At 43.6% G+C, this 13,530-nt stretch overlaps 1 protein-coding gene across 1 annotated transcript in view; it reads left to right on the top strand.

Moving 5' to 3' along the window:
* Window positions 1-13,530, top strand: part of C6H12orf4 (chromosome 6 C12orf4 homolog) — a 279,225-nt gene that overhangs the window by 192,438 nt on the left and 73,257 nt on the right. The gene's annotated exons all lie outside the window — the stretch shown is intronic.

Below are 13,530 nucleotides of genomic sequence, written 5' to 3' on the forward strand. Positions count from 1 at the left end.
CATAGATCTTCTGTGCTTCTTAAAGGCACAGTACGTTTTAATATTATTCTATTTGAATTGTATTTCCAAGTTGCAAGTTTATTTGCTAGTGTGTTAAACATGTCTGATTCAGAAGATGATACCTGTGTCATTTGTTGCAATGCCAAAGTGGAGCCCAATAGAAATTTATGTACTAACTGTATTGATGCTACTTTAAATAAAAATCAATCTGTACAAATTGAACAAATTTCACCAAACAACGAGGGGAGAGTTATGCCGACTAACTCGCCTCACGTGTCAGTACCTACATCTCCCGCTCAGAGGGAGGTGCGTGATATTGTAGCGCCGAGTACAGCTGGGCGGCCATTACGAATCACATTACAGGATATGGCTACTGTTATGACTGAAGTTTTGGCTAAATTACCAGAACTAAGAGGTAAGCGTGATCACTCTGGGGTGAGAACAGAGTGCGCTGATAATATTAGGGCCATGTCAGACACTGCGTCACAGGTGGCAGAACATGAGGACGGAGAACTTCATTCTGTGGGTGACGGTTCTGATCCAATCAGACTGGATTCAGATATTTCAAATTTTAAATTTAAACTGGAAAACCTCCGTGTATTACTAGGGGAGGTGTTAGCGGCTCTGAATGATTGTAACACAGTTGCAATACCAGAGAAAATGTGTAGGTTGGATAAATATTTTGCGGTACCGACGAGTACTGAGGTTTTTCCTATACCTAAGAGACTTACTGAAATTGTTACTAAGGAGTGGGATAGACCCGGTGTGCCGTTCTCACCCCCTCCGATATTTAGAAAAATGTTTCCAATAGACGCCACCACAAGGGACTTATGGCAAACGGTCCCTAAGGTGGAGGGAGCAGTTTCTACTTTAGCTAAGCGTACCACTATCCCGGTGGAGGATAGCTGTGCTTTTTCAGATCCAATGGATAAAAAGTTAGAGGGTTACCTTAAGAAAATGTTTGTTCAACAAGGTTTTATATTGCAACCCCTTGCATGCATTGCGCCGATCACGGCTGCAGCGGCATTCTGGATTGAGTCTCTGGAAGAGAACATTGGTTCAGCTACTCTGGACGACATTACGGACAGGCTTAGAGTCCTTAAACTAGCTAATTCATTCATTTCGGAGGCCGTAGTACATCTTACTAAACTTACGGCGAAGAATTCAGGATTCGCCATTCAGGCACGCAGGGCGCTGTGGCTAAAATCCTGGTCAGCTGATGTTACTTCTAAGTCTAAATTGCTTAATATACCTTTCAAAGGGCAGACCTTATTCGGGCCCGGGTTGAAAGAGATTATCGCTGACATTACAGGAGGTAAAGGCCATGCCCTGCCTCAGGACAAAGCCAAAGCCAAGACTAGACAGTCTAATTTTCGTTCCTTTCGTAATTTCAAAGCAGGAGCAGCATCAACTTCCTCTGCACCAAAACAGGAAGGAGCTGTTGCTCGCTACAGACAAGGCTGGAAACCTAACCAGTCCTGGAACAAGGGCAAGCAGACTAGGAAACCTGCTGCTGCCCCCAAAACAGCATGAATTGAGGGCCCCCGATCCGGGATCGGATCTAGTGGGGGGCAGACTTTCTCTCTTCGCCCAGGCTTGGGCAAGAGATGTTCAGGATCCCTGGGCGCTAGAGATAATATCTCAGGGATACCTTCTGGACTTCAAATACTCTCCTCCAAGAGAGAGATTTCATCTGTCAAGATTGTCAACAATCCAGACAAAGAAAGAGGCTTTTCTACGCTACGTACAAGAGCTCTTGTTAATGGGAGTAATCCATCCAGTTCCACGATCGGAACAGGGACAGGGGTTTTACTCAAATCTGTTTGTGGTTCCCAAAAAAGAGGGAACTTTCAGACCAATCCTGGACTTAAAGATCCTAAACAAATTCCTAAGAGTTCCATCGTTCAAGATGGAGACTATTCGGACAATTTTACCTATGATCCAAGAGGGTCAGTACATGACCACTGTAGATTTAAAAGATGCTTACCTGCACATACCGATTCACAAAGATCATTACCGGTACCTACGGTTTGCCTTCCTAGACAGGCATTACCAGTTTGTGGCTCTTCCATTCGGATTGGCTACAGCGCCAAGAATCTTCACAAAGGTTCTGGGTGCTCTTCTGGCGGTACTAAGACCGCGGGGAATCTCGGTAGCTCCATACCTAGACGACATTCTGATACAAGCTTCAAGCTTTCAAACTGCCAAATCTCATACAGAGTTAGTGCTGGCATTTCTAAGGTCACATGGATGGAAGGTGAACGAAAAGAAAAGTTCACTCGTTCCACTCACAAGAGTTCCCTTCCTGGGGACTCTTATAGATTCTGTAGAAATGAAGATTTACCTGACAGAGGACAGGCTAACAAGACTTCAAAGTGCTTGCCGCACTCTTCATTCCATTCAACACCCGTCAGTGGCTCAATGTATGGAGGTAATCGGCTTAATGGTAGCGGCAATGGACATAGTACCCTTTGCACGCTTACACCTCAGACCACTGCAACTGTGCATGCTAGGTCAGTGGAATGGGGATTACTCAGACTTATCCCCTTCTCTGAATCTGGATCAAGAGACCAGAAATTCTCTTCTATGGTGGCTTTCTCGGCCACACCTGTCCAGGGGGATGCCATTCAGCAGACCAGACTGGACAATTGTAACAACAGACGCCAGCCTTCTAGGTTGGGGTGCCGTCTGGAATTCCCTGAAGGCTCAGGGACTATGGAGTCAGGAGGAGAGTCTCCTGCCAATAAACATTCTGGAATTGAGAGCAGTTCTCAATGCCCTCCTGGCTTGGCCCCAGTTGACAACTCGGGGGTTCATCAGGTTTCAGTCGGACAACATCACAACTGTAGCTTACATCAACCATCAGGGAGGGACAAGAAGCTCCCTAGCTATGATGGAAGTATCAAAGATAATTCGCTGGGCAGAGTCTCACTCTTGCCACCTGTCAGCAATCCACATCCCGGGAGTGGAGAACTGGGAGGCGGATTTCTTAAGTCGTCAGACTTTTCATCCGGGGGAGTGGGAACTTCATCCGGAGGTCTTTGCCCAAATACTTCGACGTTGGGGCAAACCAGAGATAGATCTCATGGCGTCTCGACAGAACGCCATGCTTCCTCGTTACGGGTCCAGATCCAGGGATCCAGGAGCAGTCCTGATAGATGCTCTGACAGCACCTTGGGACTTCAGGATGGCTTACGTGTTTCCACCCTTCCCGTTGCTTCCTCGATTGATAGCCAGAATCAAACAAGAGAGAGCATCAGTGATTCTAATAGCACCTGCGTGGCCACGCAGGACTTGGTATGCAGACCTGGTGGACATGTCATCCTGTCCGCCTTGGTCTCTACCTCTGAAACAGGACCTTCTGATACAGGGTCCCTTCAAACATCAAAATCTAACTTCTCTGAAGCTGACTGCTTGGAAATTGAACGCTTGATTTTATCAAGACGTGGGTTTTCTGAGTCAGTTATTAGTACCTTAATACAGGCTAGGAAACCTGTTACCAGAAAGATTTACCATAAGATATGGCGTAAATACCTACATTGGTGTGAATCCAAAGGTTACTCTTGGAGTAAGGTTAGGATTCCTAGGATATTGTCTTTTCTACAAGAAGGTTTAGAAAAGGGTTTATCTGCTAGTTCATTAAAGGGACAGATCTCAGCTCTGTCCATTCTGTTACACAAACGTCTGTCAGAAGTTCCTGACGTCCAGGCTTTTTGTCAGGCTTTGGCCAGGATTAAGCCTGTGTTTAAAACTGTTGCTCCACAATGGAGTTTAAACCTTGTTCTTAATGTTTTACAGGGCGTTCCGTTTGAACCCCTTCATTCCATTGATATAAAGTTGTTATCTTGGAAAGTTCTATTTTTAATGGCTATTTCCTCGGCTCGAAGAGTCTCTGAATTATCAGCCTTACATTGTGATTCTCCTTATTTGATTTTTCATTCGGATAAGGTAGTCCTGCGTACTAAACCTGGGTTCTTACCTAAGGTAGTTACTAACAGGAATATCAATCAAGAGATTGTTGTTCCTTCTTTATGCCCAAATCCTTCTTCAAAGAAGGAACGTCTACTGCACAACCTGGATGTAGTCCGGGCTCTAAAATTTTACTTGCAGGCAACTAAGGAATTCTGACAAACGTCTTCTCTGTTTGTCATTTACTCTGGGCAGAGGAGAGGTCAAAAAGCTTCCGCTACCTCTCTTTCTTTTTGGCTTCGTAGCATAATTCGTTTAGCTTATGAGACTGCTGGACAGCAGCCCCCTGAAAGAATTACAGCTCATTCTACTAGAGCTGTGGCTTCCACTTGGGCCTTCAAGAATGAGGCCTCTGTTGAACAGATTTGCAAGGCTGCAACTTGGTCTTCGCTTCATACTTTTTCCAAATTTTACAAATTTGACACCTTTGCTTCATCGGAGGCTATTTTTGGGAGAAAGGTTCTTCAGGCAGTGGTTCCTTCTGTATAAAGAGTCTGCCTATCCCTCCCGTCATCCGTGTACTTTTGCTTTGGTATTGGTATCCCAGAAGTAATGATGACCCGTGGACTGATCACACTTAACAGAAGAAAACATAATTTATGCTTACCTGATAAATTCCTTTCTTCTGTAGTGTGATCAGTCCACGGCCCGCCCTGTTTTTAAGGCAGGTAAATATTTTTTAATTTATACTCCAGTCACCACTTCACCCTTGGCTTTTCCTTTCTCGTTGGTCCTTGGTCGAATGACTGGGAGTGACGTAGAGGGGAGGAGCTATATGCAGCTCTGCTGGGTGAATCCTCTTGCACTTCCTGTAGGGGAGCAGTTAATATCCCAGAAGTAATGATGACCCGTGGACTGATCACACTACAGAAGAAAGGAATTTATCAGGTAAGCATAAATTATGTTTTTTCCCTGGGATTACCAAAGGACTCAGAGGAGAGTGGGCACTTTAATTGGTCTAACACTTAAAGCTTTCAAATATGGGGCTCTTTGTGTTGGGACGTTGTGTTCTCTATGTATGGAGGATTATGTTGGCAGCTTAAATACAGGCACTGGGGCTGTGAGTTAAGCTACATTTTTTGTGCGTATCGTTTTTATTTGCTATGTTAGAACGGTCTGATTGTGTGCAGTTACTGACGCCCACGATGGGCGGGGCTACTGTTTTCACGCAGTTTTCGCCCTTGCCTGGTGTACGGAACTGTTCTGGTATAGTGGAAGCATCGCACTAGAACCGTATGGTCTTTTAATTCAGAGCAAGCGGTTGCGTTGTACTATTGAGCCTTTGTCATCGGCTGCATGTTTGGAGATCATCGGAATATAGCAGTGGAAATCCGGGCGGCAGGTAGGCGCTTCAGCAGAGCTGCTGAGGCGTAGGGGTTTCTGAGGCTTATTTTATTTAACAAGGAAAATAGTTGCCATTTAAAATTTTAAAGCCACAGTATCGTTTTTTTAGACATTTAATATTACTTGAGCTATATTAATCGGTTTAACATCTGTTGTTTATTTTGGCGTCCTATTTTCTACCTTCAGAAAAAATGTCTTATTTTTAAAATCTAAAGGGCCAGAAACAGTTTTTTTGTAATAATTTTTTTTGTATAAAGGCAAAGTTTTATTGCATTATTGTTCTACTGTTCTTCAACATGGACATAGGAGCTGTACAAAATTTTACTTGCTCTATGTGTTTGGATGCCAATGTGGAACCACCAATTCCTTTTTGTCCCTCATGTATTGAGAGGGCTTTAAGTTATAGAGAAAAGATTTTTCATGCACAAAATTTTTCAATTCTGACGAGATTCAAAGTATGCCGCAGCTTTCTCCCCAAGCGTCCCAAACTTTAATGCCTGCTCTCGCAGTGCCCTGTACTTCTGCTCTAGCGCCTGCTGAAGTTACTTTATAGGACATAGCTACTCTTATGTCCTTCACAATTTCTGATGCGTTGTCTGCTTTTCCTATGCTACAAGGCAAACGTAAGAGGAAAGACAACCATGCGATCAGTGAGGTTTCTGATGCCATGGTGGCAATCTCGGAAGTACCCTCCCAGGGAACTTAGATGGAGGGTATTGAAGTTCTATCGGAAGGTGAAATTTCAGACTCTGAAAGTTCATTGCCATTGACTGATTCAGAGGTTGTATCTTTCAGGTTTAAACTAGAACACCTCCGTCTGTTAGTCAGGGAGGTTTTAGTTACTTTAGAAGACTGTGATTCTACCATAGTGGTCGCTCCTGTGAAGTCGAGTAAATTGGATAGATATTTTGAAGTTCCCTCTTAGATGTTTTTACAGTGCCGAAACGAGCTTTGGAGATTGTTTCCAAGCAATGGGAGAGACCAGGTATTCCCTTCTCTCCTTCTCCTATTTTCAAAAAGGTGTTGTCTATAGCTGATGCTGTCAGGGAAGCTTGGCAGACGGTCCCTAAGGTGGAAGGGGCTATTTCCACCTTAGCCAAGCGAACAATCCTCTTCCCATTGAGGATAATTGTGCTTTTAAATATCCCATGGACAAGAAGTTAGAGGGTCTACTTAAAAAGATTTATGTTCACCAGGGTCTGCTTTTACAGCCGGCTGCGTGCATTGCTACTGTCACTAGTGCAGCAGCTTATTGGTTTGATGCTCTGTCAGAGTCTCTCAAGACTGAGACTTCCTAAGAGGAGATCCAAGATAGGATAAAAGCTCTGAAGTTAGCCAATGCTTTTATTACGGCTGATTCTCTGCAAATTACTAAATTGGCAGCTAAGAGTTCAGGATTTTCTATCCTAGCCCGCAGAGCCTTATGGTTAAAACCTTGGTCTGCGGACGTGTCATCCAAGTCTAAGCTTCTAGCAATTCCTTACAAGGGAAAGACCTTGTTTGGACCTGGCCTGAAGGAAATTATCTCTGATATCAGACCAAACCAGTCTTGGAACAAGGGTAAACAATCCAAGAAGCCTGCTGTTGAATCCAAAACAGCATCCGGGACCGGATCTGGTAGGGGGCAGACTTTCTTTCTTCGTTCAGGCTTGGGTGCGGGACATTCAGGATCCCTGGGCTATAGAAATAGTGTCTCAGAGTAACAAACTGGAGTTCAAAAATGTTCCTCCCCCAGGAAGATTTCTTCTTTCAAGATTATCTACAAACCAGATTAAAAGAGAGACGTTCTTACATTGTATAAGAGACCTCTCCTCCCTGGGAGTAATTGTTCCCGTTCCTGTACAGAAACACGGGGCAGGGTTTTTATTCAAATCTGTTTGTAGTTCCCAAAAAGGAGGGAACTTTCAGACCTATCTTAGACCTCAAGAGTCTAAACAAGTTTCTCAGAGTCCCATCATTCAAGATGGAAACTATTCGTACCATTCTTCCATTGATCCAGGAGGGTCAATTTATGACGACAGTGGACTTAAAGTATGCATATCTACATGTTCCTATCCACAGAGATCAACACAAGTTCCTAAGGTTTGCCTTTCTGGACAAACACTTTCAGTTCGTGGCTCTTCCTTTCGGTCTGGCCACGGCACCCAGGATTTTCACAAAGGTTCTGGGGTCTCTGCTGGCGGTTCTAAGACCACGGGGCGTTGCGGTGGCGCCTTATCTGGACGATATTCTAATTCAGGCACCATCTTGTCAACAAGCAAGGTCTCATACCGACATTGTGCTATACTTCCTGAGAACTCATGGATGGAAGGTAAATCTGGAAAAGAGTTCCTTAATCCCGAAGACAAGGGTGACTTTCTTGGGAACTCTAATCGATTCTATATCTATGAGGATTTTTCTGACAGAGATCAGGAAATCAAAGATTCTAGATACCTGTCGAGCCCTTCAGTCCAATCCTTGGCCGTCAGTGGCTCAATGCAATGAAGTAATCGGACTGATGGTGGCAGCAATGAACATCATACCGTTTGCTCAATTTCACCTCAGGCCTCTGCAGTTAAACATGCTCAGGCAATGGAATGGAGATTATGCAGATTTGTCTCCTCGAATAACCCTGGAACAGGAGACGAGGGACTCTCTTCAATGGTGGTTGTCTCTGGATCATCTATCCCAGGGAACCTGCTTTTGCAGACCTTCCTGGGTGATTGTGACAACAAATGCCAGCCTTTTAGGGTGGGGCGCTGTCTGGGGTTTCCTAAAGGCTCAGGGAGTGTGGACTGAGGCATAGTCTGTTCTTCCTATAAACAGGAACAGTGATCTTCAATGCTCTTATGGCCTGGCCTTATTTGGCTTCGGCCCAATTTATCAGATTCCAGACAGACAACATCACGTTAGTGGCTTACATCAATCATCAGGGAGGAACGAGGAGTTCCTTAGCGATGACCTAGGTAGCCAAGATAATCCGGTGGGCGGAGACTCACTCTTGCCATCTGTCAGCGATCCACATCCAAGAGGTGGACAACTGGGAGGCAGACTTTCTGAGCAGGCAGACATTTCATCCGGGAGAGTGGGAACTGCATCCGGAGGTGTTCTCCAACCTGATTCTCAAATGGGGTCGGCCGGAGTTGGATCTCATGGCATCTCGTCAGAATTCCAAGCTCCCGAGATACGGGTCGAGGTCCAGGGATCCCCAGGCGGAACTGATAGATGCTCTGGCGGTTCCTTGGTCCTTCAATCTTGCATAACTATTCCCTCTGTTTGCGCTTCTTCCTCGGGTCATTGCTCGAATCAAGCAAGAGAGGGCACCGGTGATCTTCATTGCACCTGTTTGGCCTCACAGTATTTGGTATGCAGATCTAGTGGACATGTCATCCCTGCCACCTTGGAGAGTTCCGTTGAGGAAGGACCTTCTCATTCAAGGGCCCTTCCTTCACCCAAATTTAGTTTCTCTGAAGCTGACTGCTTGGAGATTGAACGCTTAATCCTATCCAAGCGGGGGTGTTCTGATTCGGTCATAGAGACCATGATTCAGGCTCATAAGCCTGTAACTAGAAAAATTTACCATAAGATATGGCGTAAATATCTCTGTTGGTGTGAATCCAAGGGCTACTCATGGAGTAGAGTTAGGATTCCCAGAATTTTGTCCTTTCTCCAAGAGGGTTTGGAGAAGGGTTTGTCGACAAGTTCCCTAAAGGGTCAAATCTTTGCCTTATCTATTTTGTTACACAAACGTCTGGCAGATGTCCCAGATGTACAATCATTTTGTCAGGCCTTGGTTAGGATCAGGCCTGTGTTCAAACCAGTTACTCCTCCATGGAGTCTGAATTTAGTTCTCAAAGTTCTTCAAGGGGCTCCGTTTGAGCCTATGCATTCCTTAAATATTAACTAGTTATCTTGGAAAGTTTTATTTCTTGTTGCTATTTCTTCAGCTCGTAGAGTGTCTGAGCTCTCGGCGTTGCAATACACTTCGCCTTATCTTATTTTCCATTCACATAAGGCAGTTTTACGGACTAAACTAGGTTTTCTTCCTAAGGTTGTTTCAGACAGAAACATTAATCAGGAGATTGTTGATCCTTCCTTGTGTCCTAATCCTTCTTCTCAAAAAGAACGCCTTCTGCACAATTTGGACGTGGTCCGTGCTTTAAAATTTTACTTACACGCGACTAAGGACTTTCGTCAGTCCTCTTCTTTGTTTGTAATTTTCTCTGGAAAACGTAGGGGTCAGAAAGCTACGGCTACCTCTCTTTCTTTTTGGCTGAAGAGTATCATCCGCTTTGCATATGAGCCTGCTGGACAGCAGCCTCCTGAGAGGGTTACGGCTCATTCCACTAGGGCTGTTGCTTCTTCATGGGCATTCAAAAATGAAGCTTCTGTAGAACAGATTTGCAAGGCTGCAGCTTGGTCCTCTCTTCACACTTTTTCTAAATTTTACAAATTTGATACTTTTGCTTTGGCTGAGGCCGCTTTTGGGAGAAAGGTTCTTCAAGCAGTGGTGCCTTCCGTTTAGGTTCCCTCTCTTGTCCCTCCCGTATCATCTGTGTCCTCTAGCTTGGGTATTGTATCCCATAAGTAATGAAGATGATCCGTGGACTCATTGTGTCTTTAAAAAGAAAAGAAAATGCATGCCGGCATACGCAGCAAAGCCCTGGAATGGATCACCTCCTTCCTCATGGGCAGGACCCAGAAAGTCAGACTCCCTCTCTTCTCCTCCAAACCCACACCAGTCAACTGTGGTGTACCTCAAGGCTCTTCGCTGAGTCCCACCCTCTTCAATCTACATGGCCCCTCTTGCAGCCATCGTCCGACGCCACAACCTCAACATCGTCTCCTATGCCGACGACACCCAGTTAATCATCTCACTCACCCGAGATCCCACCACCGCCAAAAAGAACGTCCACAAAGGCCTGACAGCAGTCGCCGCCTGGATGAATGACAACCGTCTCAAACTGAACACAGACAAAACCGAAGTCCTCCTCCTCGGACCCAATAAATCCGCATGGGATGACTCCTGGTGGCCCACAGCCCTCGGTCACCCTCCAACCCCAACCGACCACGCACAAAATCTAGGCTTCATCCTGGACTCATCACTCTCCATGAACCGACAAATCAATGCCATCACCTCAACATGTTTCCACATCCTCCACCTGCTACGAAAAATCTTCAAGTGGATCCCTACCGAAACCAGGAAAACAGTCACCCACGCCCTTGTCAGCAGCCGGTTGGACTATGGCAACGCACTCTACGCCGGCTCCACCATCAAACTCCAAAAGAGACTCCAACGTATCCAGAACGCCTCAGCCAGACTCATCCTCGGCATCCCCCTCCAATGCCACATCACAGAACACCTAAGGAACCTTCACTGGCTCCCCATCAACAAGAGAATCGCCTTCAAGCTCCTTACCCACGCGTAAATTTCTACACCCCCGCCAGACAACTACGATCGGCCAACCAAGCACTCGCAGTCATCCCCCACATCAGCAAAGCCACAGCGGGCGGAAGATCCTTCTCCCACATAGCAGCAAAGACATGGAACACCCTCCCGCTGCACCTCAGACAATCCACCTCCCTTATAAAGTTCAGAAAGGACCTCAAAACCTGGCTCTTTGACTGAACGCCCATCCCCTCCCCCCTTTCCTCCTATCTACCTTCCCTTAGCGCCTTGAGACCCTCACGGGTGATTAGTTTGCACTCTATAAGTACCAGATAGATAGATAGATAGATAGATAGATAGATAGATAGATAGATAGATAGATAGATATGCTTACCTGATAAATTTGTTTCTTTTTACACACTATGAGTCCACGGCCCGCCCTGTTCTTTTAAGACAGGTTGTTATTTTTTTTAAACTTCAGACACCTCTGCACCTTGGCTTTTCCTTTCTCTTCCTAACTTCTGTCGAATGACTGGAGTGGGAGGGAAGGGAGGAGCTATTTAACAGCTCTGCTGTGGTGCTCTTTCCTCCTCCTGCTGACCAAGAGGTGAATATCCCATAAGTAATGAAGTTGATCCGTGAACTCATCGTGTCTAAAAAGAAACAAATTTATCAGATAAGCATAAATTTTCTTTTTGTCTAAAGTTGTTTTGTCAGACAATATCAGCAGAGATATTGTTTTTTCTCCTTTGTGTCCTAATCCCAAGAATGCTTCAGAAAGATCTTTGCATAATTTGGATGTTGTTAGAGCATTAAAATATTATTTTGGTTCTAGACAGACTTCTTGTTTTTTTGTTAATTTTTCTGGTAGTAGAAAAGTTCAGAAAGTTTCTGCTGTTTCTTTGGCTTCTTGGTTGAAACTTTTGATTCACAATGCTTATTTGGAGGCAGGTCAGCTCATTCTACAAGGTCAGTGGCCACTTCTTGGTCTTTCAAGAATGAGGCTTCGGTTGATCAAATTTGCAAGAAACCTACTTGGTCTTCATTGCATACTTTTACTAAATTCAACCGTTTTGATGTTTTTGCTTCTTCTGAGGTAGTCTTTGGTAGGAAGGCCCTTCAGAATGTTTGCTTGATTGTATTTTTTAAGTGCATTAAAAAATAAGATTTAAGCCCTTTTTAGGTTTCTTTGGGGTTGTAGATTTAATTTTCTTGGTAAAAAAAGATGTTTTTAAATCCCACCCTTTATATTATTACTCGTGGACTCCATAGCTTGAGTATTGGTTCCCAGGAGTAATGGATTGTGGATTCTCATCACCTGTATGACAGAAAATGTATGCTTACCTGATCATTTCTTTCATGCTTACCTGATCATTTCTTTCATGGTGATGAGAGTCATCGAGACTCCACCCTGTGTTTTGTTGGTGTTGGTTTTTTCTTGAGTGCATTTTTTTTCCCTGCTCCTTTTATGAGATAGGGAAAAAAGCAATAAGAGCTACTGCTTTTTTTGCTACCTTATTTTGCTTGGCTATACGTTAGAATGAGGTACATGTGAGGTGGGAGGGGTTTTATAGATCTCTTGTTTGTTTTTTAAAGCTTTTTTATTATAAATATCAAACCCAGACAGCTTGTAATATATTATATTAATCCCTTCTTCAGTATTTGATATCCCAAAAAAGCCTATAGGCACTTACTGCACATGTTTTGATCATGATGTGTGCATTATAGAACTAAAACATGGCTGCTATGAGTTTTGAAAGGTAAAAACATTCATCTACAATGCTGGGCTTATAAGCAATAAATAACGGGTTAGTAAAGTCAGAATGAAACTTTCATGATACAGTTAGAACATGCAGTTTTAAACAACTTTCCCTAATTTATTATCTAATTTCTTAGTTCTCTTGGCATCTTTTGCTTAAAGGGACAGTCAAGTCCAAAAAAAACTTTCATGATTCAAATAGGGCATGTCATTTTAAACAACTTTCCAATTTACTTTTAACACCAATTTTGCTTTGTTCTTTTGGTATTCTTAGTTGAAAGCTAAACCTAAGAGGTTCATATGCTAATTTCTTAGACCTTGAAGGCTGCCTCTAATCTAAATGCCATTTGACAGTTTTTCACCACTAGAGGGCATAAGTTTATTTATTTGATAAAGATAACATTGAGCTTATGCACGTGAATTTACCGAGGTGTGAGCACTGATTGGCTAAACTTGCAAGTCTGTCAAAAGAACTGAAATAAGGGGGCAGTTTGCAGATGCTTAGATACAAGGTAAGTACAGAGGTAAAATATGTATTATTATAACTGTGTTGGTTATGCAAAACCTGGGAATTGGTAATAAAAGGATTATCTTATCTTTTAAAACAACAAAAATTCTGGTGTTGACTGTCCCTTTAAAGGGACAAAACAACAAGTATTGGCGCACATTCAAACACTTAAATCCACATATTTATAACATTTATATATGCTGCAAAAAATATTTTGCTTGCTAAATATTGGGATCATTGTCACGCAATATTATTAACATATATTTATGCTGCAAAATTTTTTGCCTGTATGCTTTTAAATTTTTAAATAAAGTTGGGATCTTAGTCACACAATATGGCCATATTCTGCTAAGCCAGTCACCACTTACAAGGTGTCCCAAAATAGACTGGTCCTAACACTAATCAGTTTAGCTTTGCTGGGCTATATCATTCGATTCTAATAATCAAATACAGAATTCAAACACTGCAGTACTATGCCTCAAATCATGACTGCACAGAATGACACTCTCTAGCTTTATATATATATATACCACAATCACATTGTCTGGAACACACCTGGGCAGGGTGGTGTGCTTTAACCAA

This window comes from Bombina bombina, chromosome 6 (assembly GCF_027579735.1).
Source record: "Bombina bombina isolate aBomBom1 chromosome 6, aBomBom1.pri, whole genome shotgun sequence".
Taxonomy (NCBI): domain Eukaryota; kingdom Metazoa; phylum Chordata; class Amphibia; order Anura; family Bombinatoridae; genus Bombina; species Bombina bombina.